The 11,034-nt window shown below is 37.2% G+C and overlaps 1 long non-coding RNA gene across 1 annotated transcript; it reads left to right on the top strand.

Annotated features, from left to right (window-relative positions):
• Positions 1–461: 461 nt before the first annotated feature.
• On the top strand, positions 462–10,703 carry LOC117243725. Its single transcript, XR_004495567.1, has 2 exons — positions 462–517; positions 4,716–10,703. It is a non-coding gene; the product is annotated as an uncharacterized LOC117243725 (long non-coding RNA).
• Positions 10,704–11,034: the final 331 nt, after the last annotated feature.

Raw genomic sequence — 11,034 nt, 5'->3', positions numbered from 1 at the left:
GAGCAGACATTCATGCTGCAGACCTTGGAGGACACCTGTTATGGTTCTGCAGGTGCTTCTTCACTTCCCTCTCCCCTACACCACTCTCTGTTGCATGGAGGGGAAAACGAGGAGCACACTAAAATTCATGAGTTCAGATTAAAACACTTTAATAATTGAAACAAAATAAAATTTAATTATGCCCAGACTGTCCCCCAGAAGCAATCAGCACCTCCAGCCAATACCCCCCATATACTGGGCATGGTGTTCTATGGTATGGAATATCCCTTTCATCAGTCTTGGACCCACCTTGGAGAAGTTTGTGAAGGACTGTACTCCTTGGAAGGGACCACTCCTTGTAGCAAGAAAGTAGCATGATGAGAAGGAAGTGGCAGAGATAAATTGTCATGAGCAGACCACAGCTTCTTTTATTCTCTACATGGCTATTTTTTTAATTTTTTTTTTTGTGTGTGTGTGTGTATAGGAGTAAAGGAGCCAGGAATGAAGGAATGGAGATGAGCCCCCAAAGAAGAGGAAGGTGAGGGGAACATGGTTGTAGTCTTGTTTTTATTCCTTGTTACCCTACTCCTAATTAGCAATACATTAAATTAATTTTCCACAAGTTGGTTAAGTTTTGGCCATGCTGGTAATTGGTGACTGATCTCCCTGAGGTTATGTCAACCCATGGTCTTTTTCTTGATACGTTGTTCACCTGTCCTGTTGAGTAGGGGGAGTGGGAGACAGCTGGGTGGGAGGCTGGCAGTCAAGGTCAGCCTCTTACATTGTCTCACATTGCCTAATTCTGTCATTCTCACTAACACCTGTGGAACCACAGCACTTCCAGCACAATTAAAAGCAAACTACAATGAAGGTTAGGCATGTTAGAAGTACAAGTTTTCTATAGATAACAGAAGTAGCCTAGCTATGAGTGTACTCATTTGCTCAGAAGAAAATAATTTGTAGCTGCAAATTAATTTTTAAAAGCTTGCACTACTATGAAAGTAGCTATTGCAACACACAATTTTAGTAAAAATATGCTATTGTACCTGCCTTAGTATAGTTAATTGAGGTTAGGTCCAACTATTGAGACATACTGATAATTCACATTGTAGGTACTAAGAGTACTCTTAGCTACAAGATTCAAAATACCAAACCTCCCCCTCTCCCCTCCAATTCCTAATTAATTTTTCTGATATAACAACCCACTTTTTCATACCCATGATCAGATGCCTTAAGTCCTCTTGTATGCCTGCCCTGGAATCAGAAAGCCTACAAAAAACAGTGAGAAAAGAGCTGAAGCAAGAGTGTGTGTTTGTTAATTTCTGAATCATCAGGCTGACCAAACCCACACAACAAGGAATAAGAAATTATCAATGTGACCCTACAGACCTGAAGCAAAACTTAGTGGTCACCAGTCCAGATTTGGGAGGAGCTCTACACACCATCTAGCCTCCAGTATTCATCTACCATTATACTTTGTCCAAGGGAATAACAACAATAATAATTAAAAACACACCACCTTACAAAGGGTAATTTAAATTTAAAATTACCTTTATATATTGCATAAACAAGTGTCTGAAAATAACAGTCATCTGAAACTTTTCCTATTTGAGCCTGTGATAACTTTTAAAATTACTATGGTCTGACTCATACTTGGGAGGGCAGCCTTCTGGCCTGCTCAGTCCAAAAATGAGTATAGTTTTATGCAGACAAAGAGCAATATTTTATTAAAAACCCATGTTTGTTGGAAAAAAAAACAAACCTGTAATAAGGTTTTCTATACTATTATCTCACAACTTACACTGCTTTTATAGAGCAATTTGTTTAAGATTGTAAGCAGTTCTTTAAATAGCTAATTAGTTACCATGCTGCTAGGATTATATTTTACTGTTTTGTAATCAGTTGCTGACAAGACACTTGAACTCTTTTTACCATCTCAGAGTAAGGTATAACCCTTTTCCTAAAGGGAACTAAATAATTTACTTTCCCTGCAGCAAGGTAACATTTACAATCTTAATTTAAATATCTATTATATGATTTCTTTGAACTGTAGTCCTCTTCTGTGTTTTGTTTCTGCCTTGTTGAACACAGCACAGTCTGAGGACAGATAAAATCTGAATTCCAAAGGCAGCCAGCCAGCAGAAAAAGACACTCTTGGAGGTTAGCTCTTCCTGTTCCCAGTTTACTCTATCATTGCCCAGGAAAATCCTTGCTATCTTGTGCTGACATCCATTGCTTAAAAAGTTCAGGATCTCCTTCCTGCTTGCAACAAAGTGAAATGGAGTTTTATCCTGGCTTAGGGAAAATTGTTGTTTTGGTTGCAACAAACCCCAAAGTATAAAGAACTTTGTGAACATTTTCCTTGAAAATGGTGGCTTTTACTTTAAGACTTTGTAAGCACTTTATCTGTCTTATTTAAGGATATTGTTTATTGTTTTTGCTCATTATTCCTGCTGACCAGATGGTGGGGGTATCAGAAAAAAGCTTTTAATTCTCAAAGGGGAGCTGTTACATTGCAATTATGCCTTCAGAGAAGAGGGAATACAGATATAGTCCTCTTAAGTCCTTGTGATCCTCAGACTATTAGGTATACTTTAATTCTTTACTATGCCCAACACAGAAGATTTTTATTCTATTTTTGCATAACTACCATGGTTAAGTATGAAATTATATATTGTATTGTATTGCATTGTGTTACGTTAGTGTGCAAATAAATACTAGCATAAAATACACATATTAAAAACTTGAACAATTAAAATGTTTAATTCATAAACAGGACTTCCCCCTTCATGACAGATAACAAACACATAATGTAATAAATAGCTTCTCCATTACAAACATTGGAAACTCTCTACTAAAATATATTTTTAATTAATAGGGGTATACCAGACACCATTTCTTTTCAAGGCCAGATTTAAAACAGTAGTGAGTTGGTTTGACAGCTGATGGTATAAAGCAACCTATTTATATCCAAAAGGGAGACATAGCTTAATGCAGAGGAACAGGTGACTGAAATGCCTGTCCTTATGAATCTGAGTGTCAAAAACCTAAGAGGCCCTGCAACAGAATACCACTTCTTCTCCACAAAAGAAACAGAAATTATTCACCTGTTACCAAAATACTGCAACATAATTTATATCTGGACCCTTCTATGTGAAGCTATAATTATATCCTTTGCCTTTCCAAAATCTCTCCATTGCAGACAATTACTATGAATTTTAATTTTATGATGATTCAGCTCAAATACCCACCTGTTCTGTTGTATATGAGATCCTTTCCTATCCTAACCCTGCAACACAAAATCATGGAACTAACATACAAGTAACAACCAACAGTCACAGATTTCACAGGGCAGATAAGCATTTTTCCCCTCTGTTTTTTAAATCTCAAAGAGGGCAAAGAGATTAATTTTCGAGGATATGACGACAAATATTGAGTAAAAAGGAAAAATGTGCTAAATATGATGATGTGGAAATTTAATTAAAATATTGTTCCATAGTGGAAAAGCAGCCATCTGAGCAACCTGCTGAGATTAAATTCCTATTCACCATATTTGAACCTAGACTTCCACCACGGTCTTCTAGCTGGGTCTCTGTACTAGCACATCAGAGCTGGGTTGTTCATTTGGCTCTGGATTGTTTCTGATCCTGATCACATGAGGAGAATTTCAGCAGACAGTTCACACTCCCTTAAACTCTTGCATAATAGAAAGCAGTTGCTGAACATGCTGCTGAATACACTGCTGCTCTTTTTCTGGCCTCTCCTCAGCATGGAGAACCTCCTCCTGCAGGGAAACTGGTTGTGAAGCTTTAGACGAAGCAGTCAGATAGAGCAATTAACATGGAGAATTATTTATAACTCACTACCCAGTCATCTTCCACCCTATCCTCACAAGTTCTAGATACCTATCTGGTAAGCTGAAGCACATTCAGAGTGTGCCCTGCACTGCAACAAACCCAAAGAAAAAGCCTCAAAAATACCCAGAGACAGAACTTCACAAAATCAACCTACACAGTCAAGTGGCAGAATTGTAATGTTGACCATGCCCTGTGCAAAGAAACACAAAATAATGGATAATTCAGTTCTGGTTTTGCAGGGGAACAGTCTTTCCTCATGTGCCTTTGAGAGACAGAAAATTTTACCTTAGGGTGATTAGTTTACTTTAGTGTGATTACTAGGACTCACAGTGGATTTACCGGGAGCTGAGAAGATTGCAGTCCTCTTCTTTCCCTACCAGTGTTGCACAGTGTTCCAGGTTGCATACTATAACGGGACAATAAATGTACGGATAGCTCCTTTTCTGTCCAGCCCCACTCAACCACCCAGGTACATTCAGGCTTGCCAAGAAAGAGTCCTTCCTCATCTTCAGAAGCAGATAGCTCACCATCACGAGATAGCTGTGTTTACAGGATGGGAACAATCCTGTCTCCTGTCACCACAAAGTACTGGCACTTGTCAGGCCAAACACAACCAGGTCTTTACTCCTCCCCTGCTGTCTCCTAGGGTAGGGTTGTCACTTCCCACTGTTGAAAGACTGAATGAGGGAGGCTGGGAGGAATTCAAGACGGTAGGCATGTGGTTGTTTGTCCTATACACTGTTTTTATAATTCAGGACAGGGCAGTTAACCTAAAGACTCTCTTCGTTTATGCCGGAATATGAGTTTGTAATTGCGACTCTCCTTGCCATCTAAGGTGTCAGCCAGTGTATTTTGTCTTTGTTTTCTGTTGAATCACAGTAAATCAGTCACATCTGAAGAAACTCAGAAGGAGACTTACTCATGGATCAGCATGACGTCTTGGTGATGGGAATGGTACTGTCTCAGTTTAAGTTCCTGTGTGTAAACCCACTGTCAAAGAGAGGATGCTCCTTCAGAATGCACTTGACTCTCAGGAAGCTTTTTTCTTTCACCAGATGCCTCTCATGCCAAAACCCAAAAGGCTGAAGAAGGGTTTGCAGAAATCTATAGGTGGGTGGTGTAGCATCTGAGACCTATCAGGGAGTGGTGAAAGACAGCAGCTATGATGGCACTGCCAATCCTCTCCTCTAGCCCAAGTTCTGCTTCTGTCTGAAAAAAAGACCCAGAACCATTTTTTCATTTGCTGATCTTGTGAGAAGGGGAACCACCCAAGTCTCATCTTGAAGTGCCTTTCCTCATTATAAATGCAGAAGGCTGTGTCTGCCTTTACTGTGATAAAAGAAAGGTGTCTTAGTAATGATACGGAGCCTCACTTCACATGGACCAATTCAAATATTTTGAATATATGCGACAAATAAAGCGATAGAAGAAAAAGGAGGTTCTTATCTTTCTACAAAATGAACTTGTTTTTGGTTCAGTTCCTAGTGTGGGAGTTTCATAATAATAAATTAGGCCTCAAGTAAAGCTATGGTGAAAAAAAATGTGCTTAGTATTTATGCAACTGTTCCATTCCTCCATGTCCACAAAACATAGCTAAGAAGTTGAATAAAAACCCAAGTGTAATATTTGAAAACAATTAAAACTGTTACTCAGAACAAGCAGCCAGTAAATTGTTCTAACAGTTCCCTGGAGTATTTAGATAATAGAGGCTGTGTATCATGTTGGTATGCAGTGTTCAAGAAAAAAAGAAAATTGTTTTACAGTAAGAACTGTGTTCAAAACACATATGAAAAGGATTCAAGTAGAATGTGCAGTTATACCCACAGCTGTACAACCTCGTTTGGAAAAAGTTTACCCTTAGTTTATAGATTTTGCTCTCTTTTTTTCTTGTCATTCTTGGCTTTGAGCCAGGCTTTGTTTCGGATTTTTTTTCTTTCTGAGGATCCTGTGCAGTTCATGTTTTAAAAATAAAAGATTGCAAAAATTAATAAACAGCCTAGTATCTATTTAGTTTAATAGTTCTGCCCATGATTTAGCAGATGGAAACATAGTCCATGTCTGAGAAATGTCACTTTTCTGATGAAATATCTTGGAAGCAGATTCCCATTTGAGTTGATGTCTTTCTCTACATTGTATTCCACTTACTTTTCTGTTTAGCAGGCAGCAAGAAACGCTGTAAAGTGTAGGCATTTCCTATCTGAATATCTGGTCCTAAGTATCCCAGTCCACATTAATTTGGCTAAGTTTTTCTTGTGTGGTGTATGGTCATCAGTGAATGTTTGTACCTGAAGAGTTGAACTTCTGAGGGAAATCGAAAGCCTCTTTCTTCTATTGCTGCACTGAATGTCTTTTGATATCCCAAGGAAGAGACATAACCACATTTCAGATCATTGCCAGGGGGTTCCCAGAACAGATCCAATGCAAGTCTGAAGCTGCACAAGTAAGGGTTGTTTTTGTAAATGTGGTCTGAAAATTGAACTCCAGCATTGATGCGTGTGTAGCTAATGGCCTAACAATGTTGCTTGAACGAAATTGTTCTCAAATTAATGGAAAAATTGCAAATGTGAGTTAAGAAACCGCCAAACTAGCAAGTTAGGATATGGGAAAAGTGGTTAGAAATTGTACAGCAATGTATGTGTACAAAAAAGCCCACAAGAAGGGTATAGAGCCATGGAAATGATACCATTGTACTTGCTGAGGTTAAGTTAATGAACAATACAGACAGAATCTGTAAATGGTATCATATCACAAGTATATGATTATTGATATTGTATTCGCTTTAAATATAGACCAAGTTCTAAAAATATGAATTTTAATATTTATTGAAATCTCTGCATCAGAGCTGTTTACATACTTTGCTGAAGTCCATATTTATCCTGAAAGTTACTCAATTCGCTATTCTGAAATAGCTGTTTATTTATGATAAGACTATTACAAGGATTTGTTTGCAGTTTTTACAATTAATTTTTTTTTCCTGACCACTCGGAGGCAGTTTGGAGTCTTAGATATGTGCTGAGGGATTAATCATCAAGCAATTATAGAAAGTGGCATCTTAGAAAATGTATGTAACGTGCTACATTCACTAAGATACACCTCCAGGCTGAAAAGGTCAGGAACAGACCTGAATCGACTAAAGAATCAACTAACCATAAGCAGTCAAAGAATTTAAGTAAAACTAGATTAAATTTCTAATTGGATATTCTCTTCTAGTAGTGGAATGAGCCTTGAGCTTGTCCACGTAAGCAGGTCCTCTACTACTTATTCTTATAAATCTTACGGACTTAATACAGCTAAGAAGAGCTAAGCTGAATCTGACCGTGATTCATGTACAAATACTGTTAAATTGTTGGATATTTATTGTGACTCTGCAGCTAGTGAAAGATCATTTTTTTCTTGCTTCTTCTTACAAACTCTGTATGCATTCTTAGTTGGCATGGATTGGTGGAGTCATTCAGGCAAAAGTATGGAGGCCCGTCTTTTACTTGGCTGTCGTTGGTTAAAAGAAGAATAGAGAAGAAACATGTAAGAACTCTAGAAAAGAGGTTAAACAACTGAACTCAAAATAATGAAGGAAAAAAGAACTGGCTTTAAAGTTTGCATATTTGTTGGACAAAATTTTCTGTACAAAAGCTTGGTTGGTTCTAATGCTGATATTTGATTCCAGCTATTATTGTAATAAGTGAATAAATGATTAAGAGAATAAGTGCTGGGAAATACAGTATTTCATTGGAGTGGTGAAACATTGAATGTATCTGGCAGCACATTATTAGGACCAAGGTAATCAGGAGAGGACAAATTTAAAATAAATAAATTTTAAACTGCTTCCATAAACAGCAGAAATCTCTCAGTGGAAATTCAGACCATCTATTCTCAAGAGCTGAAACAACTCATTTGAACAACAGTTATAAAACATAACAAAGCCTTTAACAGGAAGTCTCTTCAGCCCTGACTCAAAAACTGTTTGCAAAAGGAATATGTGCTTTATCAACTCATTTTACAATTTAATATTTAATTTAATATAATATTTATTTAATATTCCCGCTCAATTCACAGAATTATTTTATATCAAAAACTTATCTGTAATTCAGATGAAGACTCTTCCAAAAAGGGCTGAATCAGTCCATTCACTTCAGTTGCTGCTCAGTTAATAGTTTAAGCTGATGTAAGCCAGTCCTGTCAGAAGAATCAGTCCCACTCACAGTTACCCACGACTTGCACCCACTCCCTCATTCCAGCACAGCTGTCTGTGTGACTTTAAGGTTAGCTAAATAAGGAGCTTGTGCAGATCAAAAATAACATTTTTACTCATTTCTTTCAGTCACATATTTCCATGATTGACTTCACTGCATGGCTACACAAATACTTGTGCAGGAGAAAGGAGCAGGACTCCTCTTGGCATTGCGAAACAACTGTGGCCATCCAAGCTCTAACAGTTTGCTCGGCTCACTCTGCTGAAGGTTTCCCAGTGTACACATATTCAGAGTAGAGGTTGCAAAACGAGAAAAAGAATGTGTTTCTGCTGTTAAAAATGAAATCTGGACTCCTACCTAACTCACTGTTATGATCAATTTAAGACAATCCTCCATAGTTTCCACAGAGGCCTATATTCTTCCCTCTGTGGAAGGATTTAATTTCAAGCTAAGGGGTGGAGTAGTCATTGGACAAGTAGGACGTTTTTAGCTTCTATGTCTTTTTATCAGTGCTTTAGATGCAGGAAAGCAGAAATAAGAATGGAAAGACCATTCTTGTAGAAAACAGCTGTTCTGAGATGTTTTTGAATATAGATGGGCCATTAAACATGGTAACAGAGACAAAACTCCAATGTCTTTAAGGAATAAAATGGATCCCGAAAAAGGAAGACAGAAGAAAGACCTGCTTAAACACAGAGCAGGGACTTTGTACACTAGGTTTGGAGCCACAGATAATTGTATGTGAAATTTACAGCTGTGGTGAGGCAGGTTAAAATAAATTCATCCTAACAGACACTGGTGGAAAGAGAAGAAGCTACTGAGATCAGGAGTATTGTCAGGCTATTTTTTATGCTAAAGTGAAATTTAAAAGGATTTTATGTGGTTAGACCTAAGGAAAATCTTTAGTGTTTTCCAAGAGAACACAATGAAAAGAAGAGACCAAACAAAGAGAAGTAAAGAATTGGGAAATCATACCCCCAGGATGAGAAAACCTTACCACATGTTGCTGATATTCCTGTAGAAGAAAATAACTCCTTTCACTGTAGGCAGCTCTGAATGTCTTTATAACAATATGAAAACCATTACAATGCCAATGCTGCTAATAAAAAAGATAATGTGGAAGAGATAAAAAGTGAAAGAGACATTGTCAGGGCAAATAAAATTCTGGTTGCATTAGTCTTGCTCAAAACACAGGAGTGTACAGTTAATTTGTTACTGCCTTAATGTTTTTAATGAACTGCACAGGCAGTCTGTAGGAAAGCCATCCAGATCATTAAGGTTTGCAAGATTTTTTTTGAGGGAGAATTGTTTTGCTGACCAGGTTATTACTTCAATATCAGTAGCAAGCAGCAGCTCAACTCTGAGTCAGAAAGAAAGAGGCTATTATACAAAAAGAACCTTGCTTTTTAAGGTTATCTTCACAAAGATTTTTCCTTCCCCTGCTCCCACACCCAAATTTTAGTCAGCTTAGTACTGAATGAAAGAGTTTCTGCAGGAGACAAAAGATCTCGGGTCTAAACGTTGTAATGTTATATGGAAGGCCAGGTTCACCAATAAGAAAGTTGCATTTAACTATCTATAGTACCACAATGAAAAAATGGTATAAAGCATTATTTGAATACCTGGGGTTGGCCCAGAAAGGACATGGAGGAGAAAATTGCTATGAAATAGTGAAAGATTGAGCAGGGAGAGCCGAGAAAGTAATGTAGTTGAAACTCAAATGCACAGCAGCTATTTATCATAGCACCAGAAAAGATGAAATTTTCAGAGCATGAAAATGGCAAGTGAGTTACCTCTATTTATTTGAGAGATAAGGAAATTCATAAATACTTTACTTGATAAGATGGATTTAATATTTGTGGGATTTCTTTCAGTACCACCTAGTCTTCAGAAAAGTTGATGATACTCAAGGCCCACAATGTAAATAGCACTTAAAACCTAGTTCTAAAACTTTTAGTGGTAAAGGAAAAGCATTTTTAGAAGGCTACAGAATCAATGGTTTATATAATAATAAATATATATATATATTCTTTAATAAAGATCAGTACATACAGAGACAACCCTACTACCTCCATGTTGCTACCACAGAATAAAAATCTGCTGAAACGAGGTTGTATATTATAGAAAGAATCCCAGAAACTTAATTTTTCAGAACGTCAGGTTGCCTTGGAACTGGGTAACCAAGGGACGTAACAGCTAGTTAAGTCATGTTTTACATATTACAATGTTTGTTAGGGTTAGAAAAAATCCTCTGCATGCTGTGGGAAAGTATTGCTACATTTTCCATCTTGTCTTTTGCAGAAATAAATTCATATGCAGAGCAAGGGATCATTTCACCTCATTCAACAAAATGTGCAGCACAGAGCAGGTGTTCACGTTCTAAGGAAAAATCAAAGAAAACAAACTCTGACACAATAGAACTGACAGAAAAGTTCTCAAAGGAGTTTGCTAATGCAAAATTTTCTGTAAAAGGGTATTTAGGTATGCACAGGATAAATTATACATATGTTCAAGTTTCAGTTGATTTATTCCTATTCCTTTGTATGTACTGACTATTTATTCTTGAAGACTCCTGACAGATTCTTATATGCCACCTCAAGACTCTGGATCAAGAGGCATGTTGTAAATTTGTCATTGCATTATAATTAATTTTTTTAAAATAAAAACTTACACAGTATCCATGTGCAATGTATTTATTTATCTGTTTATTCATTTATTTATTTCATCTGGGAAATGAGGAGTGCAGTCCATGTAAACTTAATTCTCAACCGATTTTATTAATTCTTTACCAATCGTATTTCTTTTTTTTATCCCAGAGGGGTAGTTTCCATGTATAAGAGTTGAAGAGAAAAACTGCTTCCAGATGTCTGCTGCCCAAGAAACTTCCTTCATGTAGCCCTTATTTAAAGGCAGCATTTTCAATTTGTGAGGTAATGCAGAAAACACACTGGAGGCACATAAATATACTGAATCACACCAGGAAGGTCATTCCATCATACAGGGAGCGT

Source organism: Parus major, chromosome Z (genome assembly GCF_001522545.3).
Source record: "Parus major isolate Abel chromosome Z, Parus_major1.1, whole genome shotgun sequence".
NCBI classification, from domain to species: Eukaryota; Metazoa; Chordata; class Aves; order Passeriformes; family Paridae; genus Parus; species Parus major.
This window is presented reverse-complemented; position numbering and strand designations above follow the sequence as displayed.